Source organism: Dermacentor albipictus, chromosome 7 (assembly GCF_038994185.2).
Source record: "Dermacentor albipictus isolate Rhodes 1998 colony chromosome 7, USDA_Dalb.pri_finalv2, whole genome shotgun sequence".
Lineage (NCBI taxonomy): Eukaryota > Metazoa > Arthropoda > Arachnida > Ixodida > Ixodidae > Dermacentor > Dermacentor albipictus.
In genome coordinates, this window is record NC_091827.1 from 134,502,031 (window position 1) to 134,518,330 (window position 16,300).

Sequence of the window (16,300 nt, forward strand, 5' to 3'; positions counted from 1 at the left end):
AGCATACCGCCACCCTTCGATACAACCAGGGTTGACGCGACATCCATTACAATACCTGCGGCTGCGTGTGAATCTGGACGCCCGTCCACCGCCGTGGACTCTCAGAAAAGTTGATCCGCCGGTATTTTGGTACCTACAAGGTTACATGCCGCCTCAGTGACGTGACCTACGAAGTGGTCCCCTGCAGTTCTGACCCCAGTTCACTCCGTCGTCGTCCTTCCGCTGAAGTTGTTCATGTAGTACGCATGAAACCGTACTATGCGCGTATGTGAATGCCGAGATGCACCTCGCATGTCGCTGAAAGAACTTTTTGACGCGGCCGAGATGGTCGCTTTTCGCCTAGGAGGCAATTGACACAAAGCTGTGGGGCTCCCGCACCGCAGGACGGCGCGCGCAAAGGTCGGTGCCACTAAAGACGATCAAGTGCGTAAGCTGCACGCTCTTGTTCTGGCCCGCCATTAAAGAGAAGCGTATATTTTGCAAGACTCCGTCTCCAATCTACGTTACCATAAAGTCCTTGTCGGGTGTACAGTTAAGCTTTATATTGCATGTTTTACACATTACTCATCTGATGCCATAGCAGCGAAGGTTTTTCCTCTGCCTTTCTTGTCACAAAATGCTTGGGAAGTGCACAAGTGCATCTACTTTTATTTTTTTTTTCGTGCATGGCACATGTGCTGTTGACCTGAAACTGATTCACAATATTAAGAGCCATAGCGTTCAAAGCCCCGTGTCGCTGAAAATCCAGCAGTGGTGTTGGCGACCTTTTCCACATGAGAAAATTCATCCCGAACCATGTATCCCGATTCATGCAGGCCCTCCACGTGGCATATTGTCACGGGGTAGTGATGGTAAAGAAAGCAAGAATACGGTGGAATACAAAACTAGCTTTTATTGGACGAACCTGTGCCCACAAAAACAGGCTACACTTATAGCACAACGATAGCGGCGAACACCGTCGGCGATCGTCGGAAATCTGATCAGCGGGTCCAGCGCGTTGGCTTTTATAGAGCAGTCATCGAATGTTCCAGACTAATCGTTCGGACCCGCGTGCCTTCCACAAAGTTCTACATCATTCGCGTCAGGTGATGAAATCAGATAACATAACGTTCGGCGACAACAGACAGCGGATAGAAGCATCGATAACGTTCCAGAAATTTCGGATACATGCAGACGCGTCCCGCGCTGTGCGATAACATTTGTTAGGCGGCGAAACGTGGTCGCCTGTTAAATATAAGTACACGTGTCAATATAGGCGTTACTGAACTAATTAAAATTCTCAAAGTAGAATGTGTCAAAAATTCATAAAGTATGACTTGCACACAACCTCTAGACATGATAGCGTTGGATCGTAATTTGAATATGCGAGAAAACATAATTCTGTTGCGCGGAAACTCAAACAAACCCCTTTTCCAGCTGCCATTTCAGGTCTGTCTTAGGAGTGGCACGCCCGAGAAAGCTCGCCTTCGTGCATAGCGTTCGCCACCAGCATTTCCAGGGAAACATTACAGAAGCATAAGCTGCAGCTGCCCGAAAGCGTGAGAAGCAGCCAGGGATCTTTTAATGTTAACGTCATCATCATCAGCATCATCAGCCCGGTTACGCCCACTGCAGGGCAAAGGCCTCTCCCATATTTCTCCAACAACCCCGGTCATGTACTAATTGTGGCCATGCCGTCCCTGCAAACTTCTTAATCTCATCCGCCCACCTGACTTTCTGCCATCCCCTGCTACGCTTCCCTTCCCTTGGAATCCAGTCCGTAACCCTTAATGACCATCGGTTATCTTCCCTCCTCATTACATGTCCTGCCCATGCCCATTTCTTTTTCTTGATTTCAACTAAGATGTCATTAACTCGCGTTTGTTCCCTCACCCAATCTGCTCTTTTCTTATCCCTTAACGATACAACTATCATTCTTCTTTCCATAGCTCGTTGCGTCGTCCTCAATTTAAGTAGAACCCTTTTCGTAAGCCTCCAGGTTTCTGCCCCGTACATGAGTACTGGTAAGACACAGCTGTTATACACTTTCCTCTTGAGGGATAATGGCAATCTGCTGTTCATGATCTGAGAATGCCTGCCAAACGCACCCCAGCCCATTCTTATTCTTCTGATTATTTCAGTCTCATGATCCGGATCCGCAGTCACTACCTGCCCTAAGTAGATGTATTCCCTTACCACTTCCAGTGCCTCACTACCTATCGTAAACTGCTGTTCTCTTCCGAGACTGTTAAACATTACGTTAGTTTTCTGCAGATTAATTTTTAGACCCATTCTTCTGCTTTGCCTCTCCAGGTCAGTGAGCATGCATTGCAGTTGGTCCCCTGAGTTACTAAGCAAGGCAATATCATCAGCGAATCGCAAGTTACTAAGGTATTCTCCATTAACTTTTATCCCCAATTCTTCCCAATCCAGGTCTCTGAATACCTCCTGTAAACACGCTGTGAATAGCATTGGAGAGATCGTATCTCCCTGCCTCACGCCTTTCTTTATTGGGATTTTGTTGCTTTCTTTATGGAGGACTACGGTGGCTGTGGAGCCGCTATAGATATCTTTCAGTATTTTTACATACGGCTCGTCTACACCCTGATTCCGTAATGCCTCCATGACTGCTGAGGTTTCGACAGAATCAAATGCTTTCTCGTAATCAATGAAAGCTATATATAAGGGTTGATTATATTCCGCACATTTCTCTATCACTTGATTGATAGTGTGAATATGATCTATTGTTGAGTAGCCTTTACGGAATCCTGCCTGGTCCATTGCTAACAGAAGTCTAAGGTGTTCCTGATTGCGATTACCTTAGTAAATAGTTTGTAGGCAACGGACAGTAAGCTGATCGGCCTATAATTTTTCAAGTCTTTGGCGTCCCCTTTCTTATGGATTAGGATTATGTTAGCATTCTTCCAAGATTCCGGTACGCTCGAGGTTATGAGGCATTGCGTATACAGGGTGGCCAGTTTCTCTAGAACAATCTGCCCACCATCCTTCAAGAAATCTGCTGTTACCTGATCCTCCCCAGCTGCCTTCCCCCTTTGCATATCTCCCAAGGCTTTCTTTACTTCTTCCGGCTTTACCTGTGGGATTTCGAATTCCTCTAGACTATTTTCTGTTCCATTATCGTCGTGGGTGCCACTGGTACTGTATAAATCTCTATTGAACTCCTCAGCCACTTGAACTATCTCATCCATATTAGTAATGATATTGCCGGCTTTGTCTCTTAACGCATACATCTCATTCTTGCCAATTCCTAGTTTCTTCTTCACTGTTTTTAGGCTTCCTCCATTCCTGATAGCATGTTCAATTCTATCCATATTATACTTCCTTATGTCAGCTGTCTTACGCTTGTTGATTAACTTCGAAAGTTCTGCCAGTTCTATTCTAGCTGTAGGGTTAGAGGCTTTCATACACTGGCGTTTCGTGATCAGATCTTTCGTCTCCTGCGATAGTTTACTGGTATCCTGCCTAACGGAGTTACCACCGACTGCCATTGCACACTCCTTAATGATGCCTACAAGATTGTCGTTCATTGCTTCAACACTAAGGTCCTCTTCCTGAGTTAAAGCGGAATACCTGTTGTGTAGCTTGATCTGGAATTCCTCTATTTTCCCTCTTACCGCTAACTCATTGATCGGCTTCTTATGTACCAGTTTCTTCCGTTCCCTTCTCAGGTCTAGGCTAATTCGAGTTCTTACCATCCTGTGGTCACTGCAGCGCACCTTGCCGAGCACGTCCACATCCTGTATGATGCCAGGGTTAACGCAGAGTATGAAGTCTATTTCATTGCTAGTCTCATCGTTCGGGCTCCTCCACGTCCACTTTCGGCTATCCCGCTTGCGGAAGAAGGTATTCATTATCCTCATATTATTTTGTTCCGCAAACTCTACTAATAACTCTCCCCTGCTATTCCTAGCGCCTATGCCATATTCCCCCACTGCCTTGTTCTCGTGTTCCACTCTTAAAGGCGCAGCTTAAGTGTCCTCCAACTTTGCTTTTTCGCTGTTTGGGGACTGCCTTCTTGAAGGTGTTGCTTCGTTTCCTTTCTGCTGTAGGGCGAATGGAATATCTGCTTTGAACAACAGCAAAGCTACGTTTTGATTGCACTTGATGCTGGCTGCACTAGCGCGGCATCTCTCCTGAACACTATCCAACAGTTCACTATGATGTTATCACTGAAATAGAATATACAGGACACCTTCGTGTACCACTTCATCTACCTCGAAGTAATATGCCATAGCTCTATGATCATATCCTTAACATACACAATACATTCTTGGATTCATTTCAGATAGCTAGGAGTACAGACTAAAAAAGCTCGGAAGCGCTTGCACTCTTTGGAGAATTTTGTATGAGCATTTTCAGGCTGTTCTGGTGACACTAAAATATACTGGCTCGCCTGTAACCGAGAATAGATGTAAGTAGAAATGGCTGCCGACAAAGCAGATTGATTGTAGATGATACTAGCCACAACCTTAAAAGGGATGTAGCACACATTCGCAACGGCACCCCCCCCCCCCGCACCACGCAACTGTACACTCGTCCATATGGAAGCAAGTTTCCTGTCAAAGACAGAACCCCATTGCAAGTCTCGTCTCGGTCCACCAGAAGCGCCGTGGACCTCGCAGACTGCTGGCATTGAAAAGAGCACAAGCAACTGTGTCTCAGTGCCGAAAAAGGAAAATCAAGTGTACAGTGCCTTCTATTTGCCTCTGAAAATCGCTATAGAAGTGACAAGTAAAACTTCAGCGTAATAGAAGTTACAGCTTGAGTGATATTGTGAGCAAATATTTAGAACTCGGAAGCAATATTTTTTGTAACATGTTTGGGAAGTAAATAGCGTATGTATTGCAGTCTTGACTGTTTGCCCGGATGAGCTGGTTTGAGTGCCAGGATAATAGCTCTGGCTTTTGGTTCATTGAAGGTGGCTGACAACAGGAGTTAAAAGCATTTCATGCTTAACATGTCTGCAGCAGCGGCACTGTTCGGTTAGTCAAGGACATTTCATGGCCCTCATTCTGACACCTTCGAACACTGTTTCTGCCTTTGTAACGCTTCCTAGAATTTATCCTTCAAATTATTATGTGAAAGAACCATGAATCAATTTTGGCGTATTTCTCAAACCGTACGAGCAGAATTGCTGCTGATTTCATAAATACAACCTGTAATTCAATACAGCACAATTGTTAGTTGAAATATGTAATCAAAATCAAGGAGCCATTCTCAAGACGATGTTCCCGCTGGCACTGATGCGTGGCATTCCTGGCGTTGGTGAAATCTTTATTCTACATTACAAAGCATGAAGCATTCACACGTGCTCTTCTTTCCTTCTTTTTTGAGCTTTTCTGTTTCAAGGAGCTTTGCCCTTTGAGTGGCAGCAGCCTGATGACATAACTTCTGACTCACGTATTTAACATTTTTGCACAGATTGGTCAAGGAGTAGCCAGATTTTGAGAAGTACACCTTTAGCAGAGTCTATAGGTGCTGTTAAGAATGGCCAGCTGCCGTGCAGTATTGCCAGCCACTTACGACAATGACGGCAACCCCCCCGGCGTTGTTAAGAATGTCCAGCTGAAGTGCAAGATTGCCACCCGCCTACGACTATGACGGCCAACATACCGGGAGCTTCGCCGCCAACTTCTAGCGACAGCGTGACTAAATCGACTTTGTGGCGGAATGAGTTCGGCGGGCCAATTATTGTTCCCAAACTCCCCAACGCGCTACCCGGAACGGCTCCGAGTTCTACGGGGCCCCTCGGACGTCGGCTCCGGACACTGGAACGTGTGTGCCTTTGTGTACGTAGGCCGTCCTGCGGGAGGCGGCTAGTTTTGCGATGACGAAACGAACGTTCGCCGCCTTGTATCGCCGGCGGACCGAGTGTTTAAAAACTGCTGTTGTGCGGGTGCTCCACACACTTCTCTTGAGCAGTCATGTTAGACTGATGTACTTTCTCAAGCAGTCATGTTAGACTGATGTACTTTCTCAAACAGTCATGTTAGACTGATTTAAATATTGTAAATAAACCCATATTCCTCGTTCTCAATGAGAAGCAGTCCTTCCCTTCATCAACGTCCTCAGCGTACATAAGTTGGACGACGGCATGAGCCAGCTACCTTCTAATTTAGGCCGGACTCCAATCTTGACAAAGGATCACGAGCGACGGGATTGAGCCTCCAATCCTGACAGTGCTGGCTTTTGGTGTGGAGAGAAGCAGCTTCATAGTTTCCATCCTGTCTCTTGTCATTGTGTCAGCAAACTGAAATGAAAACTCTCGAAACAGTATATTTGTTAATGAGGAAACTTTGCAAGGCACATTGTGAAGCACATGCCGATGAATTGCTTCAACCTTTTACATTAAACAAATTATGCCATGTGCTGTCGAGAGGCAAATAAAGCTGTTCGCTTCAAAAATTAATTGTAATGAAGAAGAAGAGCACAAGAACAAGGCCAGCCAGATCGTCTCTGCCATGCCTGCTGTGCAACCAGTGGGCCAGCCGGACCGCCAGTGCTTGGCACGAGTGTCAGCCGTTCGGGCTGCCAGCTGTTCCTGCTCTGCGTCACCTGCCTCCTCGGTTACGAAGAGGCGTTACCCTCGGAACTGTTCAGTGCACCCATTACAATTGGTGGAGGTGCGGGGTACTCAAGAACATCTACACCCTGGAACTCCAGTCTCGGACTCTGCTTCCCGTCATGCCTGACTTTCCCCAGCCGACGTCGCCATCACCCCCAGTTGCCTGCTCTGGCGCTGTCCCACAACGCCATCCAGCGGTTTTCAGCGGTACGGATGAACAGGACATCAATGACTGGTTGGCTACGTACGAAAGGGTGAGCTTGCACAATCGATGGGATGATACCGCCAAGTTAAATGCCATGATGACGAAACTAGCTTTTATTGGGCGAACATGTGCCCACAAAACAGGCTACACTTAAAGCGCAACGATAGCGGCGAACACAGTCGGCGATCGTCGAAAATCTGATCAGCGGGTCAAGCGCGTCGGCTTTTATAGATCAGTCGTCGAATGTTCCAGTCTAATCGTTCGGACCCGCGTGCCTCCCACAACGTTCTACGCCATTCGCGTCACGCGATGAAATCAAATAATACAAGGTTCAGCGACAACAGACAGCGGATAGAAGCATCGATAACTTTCCAGAAACTTCGGATACATGCAGGCGCGTCCCGCGCTGTGCGATAACATTTGTTCGGCGGCGAAACGTGGTCAACCGATAAAGATAAGTACACGTGTCAATATTTCTACCTTGCGGGAGTGGCTCACCTGTGGTTTAAAAATCACGAAGCCGACTTTCAGTCTTGGTCCGCGTTCAAGACCAGTTTCGCTGAAGTTTTCGGTCGCCCCGCCGTCCACAAGTTGCGCGCCGAGCAGCGGTTACGAGAGCGAGCGCAACAACCCGGTGAAACATTCACCTGTTACATCGAAGAGGTGCTCGACCTCTGCAACCCAGTCAAAAAAAGTGAATTGGTCCAAGTGGTCGCACCAGTTGATATCAATTGGACCAAAATGGAATCAATTGGAAACCAATTGGAGTGCTGCACTTGAACTGGAAAAACCAATTGGACTTCACAGTTCCAGTTGGTTATTCCAATTGGTTCACCATTCCCATTTGGTATCCCAATTGGAATGTTTGTTAGTCCAATAGGTTGTACACATTCCAATTGGAGACCCATTGGAACAGTGATTTCCATTTGGTGCCCCAATTGGAATGCTTGTATGTATTCATGACCAAATTCGGTCATGCAATTGGTCGTACATCTCCAATTGGAGCAGACCCATTGGAACATTGCTTTTCCAATTAAAATTCTGGTTGTAATATTTCTTGTTAACATGACCACCTGATTAAAAGTGTATCTAGCTTCGGTTAGAATTCTAGACCCATTAATCGTTTAATTAGTTCTCGCTTGACTTCACAAGTTTCCAATTTAAACCCATATAAGGTATTTCAAGAGCTGCATGTCTTATGTTTGTATTCCTTAGGATTCTTGCTCGATCTTTATATGTACTGTAGCGTCCACACTATCTCAAATTTGTACAGTTGGGCATTGCCAGCTGACAATCAGTTAATAGCACAGTGTAAAATGTGGCTAGCTCTAGAAATTTGTGTAATCTACAGTTGTGCTCCCAAAAGCTTTAACTTCTGTATCCTGCAAATGCCCAGATGAAAATAGGCCCAATGCTACAAGCAAACTTTGTAATTTGTGTAATTTTGTCATTTTTTCTTGGATATTTTGTGTATAGACATATCCGTGTTCACTCACAGAAACACGAACTTACCGGTTTTAAGTAAAAAAACTGACTAGGCAATGTATAGAATAAATGTCATTTTTAGTGCAAAAATAAGTGAGTTTATTGGAAGAGGACTCATCTCCTGATGAATCTACAAGAAATGTATACCATTGATCACAGCCTTGCAAGCTAGTAGCAAGGGTGTGATAATAGTTTTCTTATAGTTAATTAAAGTACACCAGCACAGTCACAAATTTAAACGTTGTGCATGAAACAAGACCACCAAACATTTAAAACAAGTCAGTGGCATCCCAGCACGGTATATTTATTGACATGGGCAAAATTACAGCTGAGTTCAGACATAAGGGCATCAAAACAAGGCATAAATTTATATCCACAGAATGTATATACATACTCATCTTAAAACTTTTTGTGCACTAACAAACCGGGACGAAGAGTAGAGGCAACACAAGGACGAGCGCTTTCTAACAACTGGTATTATTTTTTAAGAACCACCTGCTTAAATGCCCACAGATCTGTGCGATCTAGTCAACAGAGCACGCCTACAGCGCATATGATACCCGCAGATCTGCGCGATCAAGTCAGGAGAGCACGTGAATAGTACATATAACACTTGTGATAAAAAGACGTGGACAAAAGCCACCCGTTCAACATAAAAACAGCAAGGTGCATAAAACAACCACTTACAAAAAACAAAAAAAAATAAAAAACAAAAATGTGTTAAAGATGTGATGAAGCGAATTTTCTCTATCCAACAATGAAACAGAAGGATGGCTGATACATTTTTCTTCTTGTTTTTCAATCCAGTGTGCTTCCACAATTTCCCTAGCGGTTTGATTCCTATGCCTATACAAAATGTCTGTGCTACTAAGACAAGGTGAGCAATCATGTTCTTGGCAATGCATTGCCAAATGCGTACTAGGGCGACCTTTCAGACTGGACAAGTGCTCCCTTAACTTCATGTTAATGCATCTCGCAGTCTGCCCTACATACACATGACCACACGTCACAGGAATCTGGTAAACAGCGTTCTTCGCGCAATCAACAAATTGGTTCTTGCGCGGATGTTTAACACTACATTCTTCTTTACATCACCCTTACTTTCGAACTTCTTTTTAACCTTAGAACACACACTACCTATTTTGTTTTTTGCCGAAAATACCACTCTTACTGCATAACTACCAGCCACCTTTTTAAGTCTGTGTGAAAGGCCGTGCACATATGGAATCACTGAAACCTTGGAAGCTACATCCTTCTGCCTTTGATTCTTTGTGCATTGTCCTTTATCCTTTTTAAGTTCTTTCATTAGTCTAGCGCACGATGCCAGCATCACAGTGAGCGGGTACCCAGCCTTTCTCAACCTATCAACTTGCTCAAAAAATGACTTTAACAACGCTGACCGGAAACACGAAATGACTAACCCATTCTTCACAAGCCTGGAATGGTTTGAGGCATAGTTCATTAGCGGTTTTCCAGCTCGGGGTGAGAATGACCAACACACATTTTCCGGTAGGAATTTTAACTTGACATCCAGAAACTGTAGCTTATTATCTACCAGTACTTGCGAAGTAAATGTTAAGCCCTTGCCCATGTTAAGTCCCTGTTTGTTTGCGCACAAAAATGTTTTAAGATGAATCTGTTCCAACTAGGCCGACTCGCAGTTATGCTTCGATATATACATACGTTGCGAAGCAGCATGCACAAAATCCACAAAATTCATACACAGCAGCATTTGAGATTAAAACAGTGAGTTACTTCATACTACAAATTAACAGTGCACAAAAGTTTTCACAAGGTAGAGCAACTAGAATTACAAAAACCTATTGGACACTATACACTGGCCACAAGAAACAATTTTCTGGCTAGAGGACTTACAAAAAAAACCATAGTACAAAAAGAAATATGGATGAGACGAGAATACAGGTAAACAGGAGGGTCGCCACAAAAAATGATTGCGATTGTATACAGCATACCATGCATGCGTAAATTTAGAATATGTGAAAGTTGTTTGTGGTCCTTTTAACTTTTGGATGATGCCTTCAAAGATAGGACACAAATACAATATACATGAGAATGCTTATGTAAATTCGATACAGTGGCCCCGATAACTTTGACATGGGTTCAAGGAGCACATTACAAACTACAAATCATAGAGCACCATATGGAGACAAAACTTTAGTGTGTACATCAACACAAGCATGCAAATACTGCTGCTGAGCATATGGTCACAAGTTTAATTCCAGATTACATTTTACAAACATACCCAAAAAACCTGATTTCACACTGGATGCTCAAAAACATGAGAACAAGACGTAAATAGACATGAGCACAGATTTGAAAATTCAAAAAAAGAGAAAAACTCCGGAGACAAAAATTAAACTGGGAACCACACTAATGTGGTTCTCACAGCCTTGACATTGCAAATGGGAATGTTGAAAGCAAGCAATCATGTATTACAAAAGACTTTCTTTTTTATTTAACCATAGAACAAAATATATTATGGTTACTCCCATAGTGCTCGCCAAGCGAAACGAGTAAAGGGAAAGTGTACAGGGAGGAGCACATATGTATGCAGCACTTTCCAAATTGATGAATACACTAACACTTCTTATATCTGCAGACTGCAGAATTACTGTGGATGACTCCTTGTGAAGCACTTCTTGCACATGATTTAGTGTCACGAAGTAATACTTTAATGGTCTGCACCTAAGCTTTTATCACTTATGTAAGTCTTATCACCACTGAAAATGATTTGTTCAATGATGGCAAATGAGTTGTCTGAGAGCTGCACGGCTGAGCTGTTTGTCTTCTTGCTTGATGCGTACAAGCTGTCAGTAAGGATTGACCCATTTAACATTATTCTTCTGTATTCGACAGAATGTGGTGGTATCTCTTGATCACAAGGCAATGTACAGGCTGGTGGAGTATACTGAGAACTACTCCTAAAAAATCGGGTACCATCACTGCTGCATACACTTTTCTGCGTTACTTTAGTATCAAAAGATCTGCAGTACTGCACCACACTAGGGTTACTAGCCAGGTCCTGCAGTTCCATTACAGTATTTTCAATTTGCAAAACCCTGCACAGCTGATGGGGAACCCCATTTGCAGTTTTTACAGATTGCTTGAGGCCGTCGTTCCCAGATTCAAATGGGAATGCAGAGTGTGCCCAGAGCGGACCCCAATAACGAATACTTTTCACAATATGTGTGAGCTGGTGCATATTAAATGTCATAAATGCTTTGCCAGAAAGCATTTGGGAACGCACATGAAACTCCAGCAAGAGTTGCTCAGCTCGAATTAACTCGCAAGTTTCTATTTTGTACTGCAGCATAATATGCAAAGCTTCAACTAAGCATGCCCAGTGCTGAAGGTATTTCTTGTCAAGAATGCCATCAAGCGCTGGAATGCTGTAATACAATATCCAGTTTTGCAGCTCCTTTGCTTTCCACCACTTTCGCTCTTTCGTAGGTCTTGCCAATCTTTTCAGATCCCTCGGTGGCCTGATAGCCATAAGCCTCTCATCGATTTTGTGTTGCTCACGACTTAGCGAGTATGCACCACCAGAAGACTCGAACCATAAAGCTAAGAACTGTCGCCCAATCCCCAGCAAAATACAATGCATGTAGTCGGGAACAAAGCCCCATACTATGTTAAAATGTTGAAGACTTATCAACGGAGACACTGTTTTCACACCATGAACAGTCACCCCTTCCGTAACTGCTTCTTGCATATCTTCAAGCATCTGGCTTTCTGTCCTCTCAGTGGAATTAACTGACTCTACTGGGTATTTTGTCGATCCACCAGCTCGTTCACCTTTCTGTAGGCACCAATTACGCCCAAAATACCCATTAAATTGAGTCACACCTTGCATGGGTGCCCTGGCAACAGAATCAACTGCACAGCAAATGCAGTAAGCTTTAAATGTCTGAAGTTGCCCCTGTCGCTCCAAGACAAAGCCATTTTCACTTAGCTGGCTCAATTGCTCGACAAATGTGCTTTGAAAAAGCTCCATGTTTGGCTTCTCCTTCCAGAACCACAAGGCTGCAAGAACTCGTTTGGACATCCTCTGCTTAGCAGGAACCTCATTTACTATCAACTGAATGGGCCAAATGGCCGTGCCACTTGACTTGAAAACTGGTGCTCCATCAGCATTTAACGTGAAGCTGATTCTAGGCCCACAGTGTTGTGTTGCAGCGGCAAATCTTCGGTACATTTCCCCATCCCATATATCAGCAACTGAACTATCATGGTGAAGTGGCTTTGTCAGGTCAAGAAGTGTACAGTCCTTTAACAATCTTTGCAACTGTGACTCCATATCGAGTTACAAAAAAAGGCAAATCTGATAGACTGGAAACACTGGTTTTGTGTCTGCACTGTGTGCACTGAAAAGAGGAATTTGCTTCAGCATTTTCTATATGTGTGTAGCATTTAGGGCAAAAACAAAAATATGACATTCTTGTGCCCGTTTTGCTCAACAGTTAGGAAAGCTGGTACCGGGAATGTGGCAATATTGCACATTCAAAAATTCTGTTTATAAGGTCTAAGATGCTGGTCAGCCATGTAAATGATAAATTATTTTTTACAGCATGCTTCAGCACCATGAGGAGAATATCACCTTTAGACACAACCACTCTTTCAGTGATAACATCATTAAATAAATCCCCGAAATACGGTTTGCCACCATGACCGGGCCCCATGGAGCTGTCAGGAGTTTGCTGCTGAAAGTAGAAAAGAAATAACCACCCAAAATGGAGCAAATGCACAGCTGTCAACATGTACTGTTGGTTCTATAGAGCTTGACAGTCAAGCACTGGACCCGAAAAGGAGCTAGAAGCTGCTGTATTAGATGCCTTCACTGAACAATGAGCAGGTAATTTAAAGCAAAACATTTTATAACCTAATGTGTGGACAACATGATTGCAACTGTTACTAGCAATAAACTCAGCACCACAACCTTCATTCTAAATGACACCAGTTTTCATGTTTAGTTTCCAGCTTTACAATATGGCTCACCCAGTCCCCATCATATGTATTATCCATAGACAATTGTAATACATTGTTGGGAAAGCGAACTCCTTTAAAATTATGGAGCGGCCTACCAATGCAACTATAGGTAAAGGAAATTCTGATGTTTCAAGCAATGTTCCCCCTTGCAAGAATTATTCCAAACTATTCCCAACTTTATCAGCGTATATAGCCTCCACAATGAAAGCACACCAGAATGTTTTTGCAAAGAACCTATGCAAAAAAAATTAGATTGGTTAAGAGGTGATCAAATGTGCACAAGCTTATGGAAAATTTTTGCAAACTAATATGAACCAAGCTGCCCAATAAATTACATTACTAAACTTGAAAACTAAATATAGCCTGAAATTGAAGTCTATAAGCTGCAACTCGAGACTATACTCTTGTGTTTAAGCAGTCCCTTCATCATAAAGCGAATGATGACATGCAGTACATCTCGGCAAATTCTCCTGCCTTTTGTATAATTTCGATTGCACTGCTTAGTGCTTCTTCCAAAAGACATTAATCGGATTTCAATTCAAGCGATACTTCAACATCTTTTTATGGCAAACATTGCTGTAATATCAGAAGTGATCGTTATGTTAGCTACACTGAATTATTTCCAATGCCCAAGCCTGGTGAGTGGCCTACCAACAGTTATTGACCTCAAACATGTTTGGATAGTTTTTGTAAGCTCTGATGGACCTACCATGTCCTCTTCTGAAGTCAGCTCTCCAGGAACTTGTTGCTGTGAAGCGTCATCGTCAGACATGAACAGCTGCAAGAGAAAAAAAGGACATCACTTAGTGCTTCTTCGATAAAAAAAATGGGATTACAACTGGAGTGATACTTCAACGTCCTTTTATTGCAAGCATTGGTGTAATACCTAGCAGAGATCGTTATATTATCTACACTGAACTATTTGCGATGCCCAAACGTGGCGAGTGGCCTACCAACAGTTATTGACCCCAAACATGTTGGTGAAGTTCTAGTAAGCTCTGATGGACCTACCATGTCCTCTTCTGAAGTAAGCTCTCCAGGAACACATTCCTGTGAAGCATCGTCATCAGGCATGAACAGCTGCAAAAAACAGGAAGGCAGAAAAATAATGACAGAGAAAAGGGGAACTAAACAGAGGTCGGACCCAGCTGTTATAAATGCACTCAGTGACATGCAATATCAAAATCTTGCTTTATTTTAGTGCAGAATCTACAATGCCAGCACACACAGTTAAAAGAAATGGTCAAGTGCTTTCATGTCTTGTCATTTTAAATTCTGCACCAAAAAACCGAGCATAGGGATTACGAAATAGCCTGCACTAACACATTAGCAGAGAGTTTGGTCAAGATAACATGCATGGGATATACTATATAAGGCAGCAGAGCATATTTACACGCACACGCACACACACACACACACACACACACACACAACTGCGAGACTTTTCTTTCGAGGAACCCGTATGGGTTTCCTTTGTAGCAATTGCTACGAACAGGTGGATGTCTGATTTTCCCTTTATTATATGCCCCTATTCATTATTCAGCGATGTGTGATGGGAAGTTATTGGGCTGGCATGCTGCAACCTATCGTCAATTGCTTGCAGTTCTGATGCAGCGTTATGAACCACGGCAGCTGTCGTGCTGCTGGCCGTTACACTACAAATGTTGTTAATAGCCTCCTGCGATGAAATAGCTGATTATATCATACACTTAAGATCTGAAACATACTACCTCACCTGTTCATCATCACTACCCGATGCATCAGCTCCAAATTCGCAGTTTCTTTCTGTCGAGAATCGGGTTCTATCTGCTGCTTGGCTTGGTCCGGCTGCTGTGTCGTTAACAGGTGGATCATCATCAGCTAAGGATGCATCTGTTGACAGATCCTGAACATAGAAACACATTTTAGGAACATGAGTGTGCATTAAGAGGAAGCTTCGCCTCGGTAGCTGTCATCTAAACAATTAGGAATGCGAAATATTTTTCTTTGAGAACCATAGCATGGGTTTATAATAGAAAAGGTCTGTTGCATTTAAATGAGAAAATAAAAATCAAGCAACTTTAGCAGAATATTTTGAATTATGGGCTAACATTATTTTTTATTTCATGAAAACAGACAAATTTCAACACGCCAACTCTGACTTAGCCATGAAAATCAATACCATAATTCAGTAAACTGCACCTACTGATGCATGTAAAGCAGGCAAAATTGATGTATTCATTATGTACAGCTATAAAATAAGACACTCGTCTGTAGGTAGGATTTTCGCAAGGTTCTTGCAAATGTTGTAGCAACTTCACATAACCTCTGAAACCATACTGCCCGCTTTAAACGTTCTAATAGATGCAATTTACTAAATCTACGACAGCTGCTTTCGGTATACAGAATGATGGGCTTGTGAACTTCGTACTTAATTTTTTTTCCTGAAACATATCGAGGCCCTAAATCAAAATTCTGCTTGTCCCTGTTGCTAGAACTTAGCTTTCTAAAGTGCAACAAAGTTCGCTCAAATCGGCACAGTGGTTCTATAAAACCAGTTCCGAGTTTCATACGGAAATTCGAATTGAGCCTTGAGATAAAGCTTCTTCATCGAAGAAAATGGAGTACACGGTGTCTAACTAACGGTTGCGCCGTTTACCACCGCTTTATTTGTACTCAAATGTAACAACAGTGGCACTCTTTTCGGTACGCACTTTTTAATAAGGAATCTTTTAAGGCGTAGCTCCGGCATGACTTCGCGTTGTAGGAGCGAGTTCTGCAGCAATTATTATTTCTTTATTATTCTTTTTTTTTTGCTGCCCCTAGCGCGTTCGGACAAACAGAGCAAGTAACGATGATGGGTGCTTTACTGAACTACCCAAACCAAAAAATGCAGTCCCGTATAAATTTTGAACACAAAAATAAAACAGCGCGACAAGCGCACATCGAAGGTATCATGCAGAATAACAACAAAGAGAAACTTACACTGCGTTGGTGAGCCCTCGAAGTACTTCTCGGTAGCATGAAGTCTGATCCATGGTTAATGTACTCTTTATATG